We start from the raw sequence: 6,120 nt of genomic DNA, 5'->3' as shown, positions 1-6,120 counted from the left end.
ATGCAGTGTTTTCCTAGGAAGAATTTCCAATCCTCTCATACATTATTCAGCAAAGGACCTCTGGTAAGCTTGGTTTCTACACTTCCCGCATATTTTTGAATATGTAATCAGCAAAAAGTATTAACTGTTTGAGGTGCTCCCTACTCTAGAACACCAACATTTTGGAAATCATACTCTTAACCTCACTTGCAAACACCTAAAAGGAACCTCCTCATAACATACAGTAAGCACCAGGCAATGCAGGAAGCTGCCTGCAAGATTTACATCTTGACACAGGCAGTTTAAGAGAGTTTACAACATGACTTGTAGTTTTTGCACAGGCTCTTAAAGTCTTGTGCTGTTTGCAGGTTCCAAGTACTCTTGAATTTGGTTCAATTTACCTTGCACTTACACATCACAGTATTTGTATTCTAACATCTTCACTACTACCTTTTGCAATAACTTGTGAGAAAAAGAAGGAATCGTATTTTTGAGCATCATGACATCAAATTCCAGATACACTGATTACTACGTTGCTTCATGTTTTCTTTAATAGCATGGTGTGATTAAGATTGCCAAGATATACAAGACCAGGCATGTAGAACATAAATACTTACTAAGTTGTGTGTAAAGATAAGACCATGATGGCTGAAATGAAGGTTGACAATTCCTACTAGCTCTGGCAATTTACGAAGAAACAGATTAAATGTTTGGTTTGAAACCATAAACTCCTCACATATACAAATTAATGCCACTCCTTTCTAAGCTCTCATATATACCTAGTCTAGAAAAGCTTTGCTGACCAGTACCCCAGTGTCTTCCTGTTCTTGTGGGTGCCCAGGCCCACCCCACCACCCCCTCCTTTTGCTCCTTGTGCCCTGTTCGCAGTGGCCCACCCACTCCCTGGCACTGATTTCCCTGCCAGCTACCTCAATGGGAGTTCTGGAATGGAGGCGGAGATCTGAAAGTGTCCTGGTGGTGAACTAGTGTCCAGGACAGGGAAAGTATACAGGAGCAGAGGGAGCACACCTTCTTCTCATTCCTCCCTGCTTCCAGGCTACTTTCCATTTTGTCAGGAGAGGACACGCACCCCCACTTTACGAAAAAAATAGTAACTGCTGTAGTTCATCTTCAACCAAGTATCCTAAATGAAACTACCTGAAAAAGCAGTTAGCTATTAACAACGGAGATGGAAAAACAGTCTGCTTGCCTAAAACACCATGGCTGTGAACTCTGAACACAAGTTAAGAAAGCTGATGAGATTACCTGGTTAGAGACAGTGTATTTAACTTGTGACTTTTATGTAATACACAATTTTAGTAGTTCAAAGAGCTAGTACTATACTTATTAATACTTTCTTAATAACATATTTACTAATGATCTGAAGCTCTGGAGGTGAAGAGCCAAACAGCAAAACATTCATCTGGCAGCCAGTAATTTGATTTAGCCAAATCAGGACTGGGAGAAAGAAGTTCAGCAGATGATAACTAACTGTACTAGCTGAATTTACACCACGACAGCAGAAGACGGATGGTAACAAACAAACAGTTGCAGAATGAAGGGGAAACTGAACTACACACACGCTAGAAAAATCCAAATAAACCTGTCTCCTTAGTTGCACAAACCTGGGAAAGGGGCCCAGGCACTCCTCCAGATAGTTCAGAATTCTGCTTAACACGCATCTATGACACAATAAGATGAAGTATTAGACTGCAACAGTAATAAGATACAGGGTAATCTTTAACAGTTATATTTGTACAGATGGGCCCTATACATCAACTGGATTACAGTGCAGAGGTTGGGAGCCCATCTTCAAAATGGGTTATGTGGAATCTGGGAGACCAGAGCAAGCAAGCATTTGCGGCAATGAAAACCTGCTGTATGAGGAGACTGGATAGAATTGTATTCTTTTCCTCAGAAAAGAGAGAACTGCTTCAAACACTAAAAAATATATTCAAACTAGTAACAGGGAAGTAAACTAGAAATATTAACCGTCTGACTGTGAGAACAATAAAGCTGTAAGGTGGCAAATCTAAAATTATAAAAATGAAAACTAAAAGATATATATTAAAAATATGAAAATTGATACTTCATGTACTGCACAAATAGAGCATGGATGCTGCTGACGATTAAGCAATTTATCAGGATTCAAACAGGGGTTAGACATGGACATGGGTAACAAGAATATCCAAGAATATCCAGAATTAGTGTGGTTATTTCATACCAAAAGTGTGGAACTGAAAGGAATACAAAACCCCATGAGTCAGAACTTAAATCAATCTCTAATCCCTAAAAACGCAAATAAAGATTTTCATGAGGGGGGAAGATTACATCACATATAATTCTTGCAGGTTCCAGTAGTCTTCTGAGGTACCTACCAATCTTCACTATCTTCAAGACAGGATGCTGGACTAGGTGCCCACAGACAATGGTAACTCCTGTAATCTCCATTGTTTAAAGTGAGCATCAATGCTGTGTATTCAGAGCACAAGCAGAGTTACTGCCCCTCCCAACTGCTTACAGAGCCAGGAAGACATAATTCTGTCTTCTCACAGCTTCCCACGTCTGCAGTCTCCCTGGTATATCTTGCCTACTTACTTCTTTTTCTATCTCCTATCCCAGATGTCCTCATGAACTCCAGCATCTCTCCTGAACGCTGGGCTCTGCTCCTTGGTCTCTCCCCGCTCTGCAGACAAGGCTCCTTTTCATCTCCCAGGGCAGAGTGGAGAAAAAAGGTGAAAGTCCTTTCCCAAACGCCACTAAATTCAAGAACCAAAATACCTCACTGTGGCTGTTACAGCAGATACAACTTCCCATCCACTTTTGTACGTGAAGGTCCTGAATGCCCCAAGTCTTTTTGTGCTTTTCAGTTGTACCAGCTGGCATGGTAAGACATACTGCCTCTCCCCGCAAGCCTTTCTTTTCTTGTCCTTAGTAATGTTGTGGTGACAATTCACTGTCATTAGTTAATGCTTATGCTGAGTTATTGGCCACACAATATAACCACACCTTGAGGCAACACGGTTCGCTTTACACCTCAGGCATACTGTCACAGCCTGCTCGCGAGCAAGCACAGCTTTACCAAGTGACATGCTTTAAAGTCTCCCTCTCCTCCACAGCTAGACGATGACTTCTAGTTTTATCTTATTAAAGTACATGCCCAGGTTTTGAAGAAGTGCAGAGCAGAGACCCAACAAATGTACACCCATTTTGAGCCTGACTTGTGCCACATCCATTCACCCAGCCACCACCTGCAGAGGCCACCTCCGCTGCCACATCACGTTCCTGATCCAGTTCGATATCCAGCCACCCAGCTGCTCATGGCAATGAACGGCTGGGGCAGCGAGGGGGCTGAGGGAAGGGAAATGGAGGCAATGCCTGTTTCTCAAGCCCCGTGTTCAGATTTATTCATATCAGGTATGCCAGTACAGTTGTTCAGGAATCAAACACAGCTCCACCATCCAAAGTTGCAGGAATTTTACTCACTGTGTATTTACTACATGTGGCCTTATAAAGCCACAGATCCACCACGAAAGCACTGAAAAGGTCATCAAACACCGCCCTTGTATTGTATTATTTGTTTTCACCTTTCTAGTGTAATTACTGAGAGCATTCACATGAAATCTGTAAACATTTCCACTGTTACCTTGCAGCACGACAGCCCTTTCAGCTGTGGCTCAGCAGCTGCTTTATGAATGCCATTCAACGGCTGCCAGACTGAAAATGTTCAGAGAAAAATAATTTTATTTACAGCTAACACATGGGACTTCAAATAACCAGCAATAAATGCTCAACAAGACAAGACAGGCCCATAATTATCTCTCTCTGTCACTAATGACTACACTGTGTTGGCACAGGAATTGCAATTTACACCAGAGCTTCTCTGTCAACCCAAGCTGGCACTGCCCCTGCCACTGCCCTGGGTGTTTCCTCCTCCTGCCCCCTCCTCTGGGTGACAAGATGGTGTGCCATACTGGGAACACAAACCTACAGCTGCTGCTTCGACTTTAATCTACCTTTCACTGCTTCTCTGAACGGGTTCACCACGCAGCCACTTGATGACCACGCCAGCTTCTGGGTCAGGGCAGTGCAAAGGCCGGCAAACCACGTGGAAGTGGAGGTAGAAGAATGGCCTCAACAACCACCTCCACTGAAAATGACAAATATGGACAAGAGTCTTCAGATTATTTGCATTCACACACAGCAATCGTCCAGGCAAACTGAAGAACAAAAAGCTGAAAAAATTCTTCTTGTCACTGAAGTTAAAATATTTTATTTTGAACTTACAAGAAAAAATGAATCTCACAGAATCAGACAATCCACTGGATGTAATACCTGTAGTCCCACTTCTGTCTACATCAATACGACACTCTGAGAAGTGCTTGAAAACTCTTTGCTGACTGAATACATGCTCTAACAGTCAATGCAAGAGAGGCAAACGGTGTAGTATTTTCATACAGATCACAGAAAAAATGCAACCAGGAGCCTTGATTATGCATAACAAATTTTTCTGTCTCATGACTTTTCCAACAAAACTTCTAGCACAGTTGTAGCTGTGAAAATTTCTCATACTTAACAGATTTTGATATATAAATGATGAAAGTATTGGAAGAAATTACTTGTCTTGCATGCTCAATCTCCCTTTCACTAAAGAAAAAGCAGTGGCAGATTTTAAAAAAAGGGGCAGAAGACCAAAAATCTCACAGCTACAGCAGCAAGCACCCAAATCAGCAATCATCTCTAGATTTGTTTTCTGTTAGTGTAACACAAGCAAGCTGACATTTACCAGGCAGAAGGTGTATTGGTATGCACATGTAAGACGTGTGAGTGAAAGTTGCCTGAACACTCTTCACTGCTGGATTTTCCTGATTTGACTCCACACTCTTGGCACTGTAGTGTTTCTGCCTTCAAGCTTTTTAAAAGAAAGAGACTCTGACAGCAATTAACAGCAATTTATTTCTTGCATCACAGATTCTACGCACAGATACAAAAACATCCATCAAGCACGTGGTACACGCACGTAATTTAATTAAAGTTTAATCTATACTGCCTTTTCTTGCTCAATACAGAATCATCAAGGGACCTAACTGAATTACAACCTTTCCCTTCAAGAATGTGAATTGGGCACTAAAAGTAAGGATGAATCCTCCTGCCCAGTTTAAAAAAAACCAAACCCTACATATTTTAATTCTACTGATAATATATTTTTTTAAAAAAAACCTTTTTCCTAATTAAACTACAATACCTTATCTAACAGTTGGGATAGGTCACATGTGAATACACCAGTTCTGCAAAGAGCCCAGCAGAAGGCTGGGGGGGAGAGACCAGGGTAAGCGTTTCCTAAGGCGTTAACAATGAAAAGCAAACAAATGCCTCTCCACTGTCTTATCCCCTTCACATTCAGAAATTCCCCTTACATACTGTCAGACTTCACTTAGACAAAACAAAATATCAAAACAAATCCCAGAAAGGTTGTAAAGTAATTGAGTAACTATTATTATTGAAAACATAATCCATAAATATGTTCTATTTGTAAATGCTCTGCCCTCATACTGAATGCACTTGGGGTATTAAAAGACTAATTCACGTGTTTTATGTCTGCGATCCTTAATGTGCAACAGAATGGTGGAACCTACTCATACATACCATTAGTGAATATGTGTAGGAAAAGAACACCCAAAAAGATGTCTGCAAACTGAATTTAGGAGAAAAAAGGGATTTTGAAGGACGTCCTGGGCAGTATATACAATCTATTAAAAAAGATTTCATGAGAACTTGCTTGTTTCTGAGAATTCAGCACATTTTGTAGTTCTTACACATTTATTGCCAATATTGTATTTATGCAGTGCATTTACATACAAACTGATTGCATTTTACTACAGCTTACCATCTTTTCTCTGACATTATTTTTAGAACATCGAAAGCACACAACTCTCAACCTATGCTGATTTCTTGTAATTCCTACTAACTGTAGAAAGCATCTTTCCTTTCACAAAAATGAAACCATGTGAAATTGTCAAAATACACACCTCTTTTCTCCATGTGTCTGCTGAAAGTACTGTGGCTGACTTTGCGATGTGTAGCTGCTGGTTACCTAATAAAATTTATCACAACAACATGTCTGAACGGTGTATAATTTGT

This window comes from Pterocles gutturalis, unplaced genomic scaffold (assembly GCF_000699245.1).
Source record: "Pterocles gutturalis isolate BGI_N339 unplaced genomic scaffold, ASM69924v1 scaffold48690, whole genome shotgun sequence".
NCBI classification, from domain to species: domain Eukaryota; kingdom Metazoa; phylum Chordata; class Aves; order Pterocliformes; family Pteroclidae; genus Pterocles; species Pterocles gutturalis.
Note: the sequence above shows the minus strand (reverse complement) of the source record.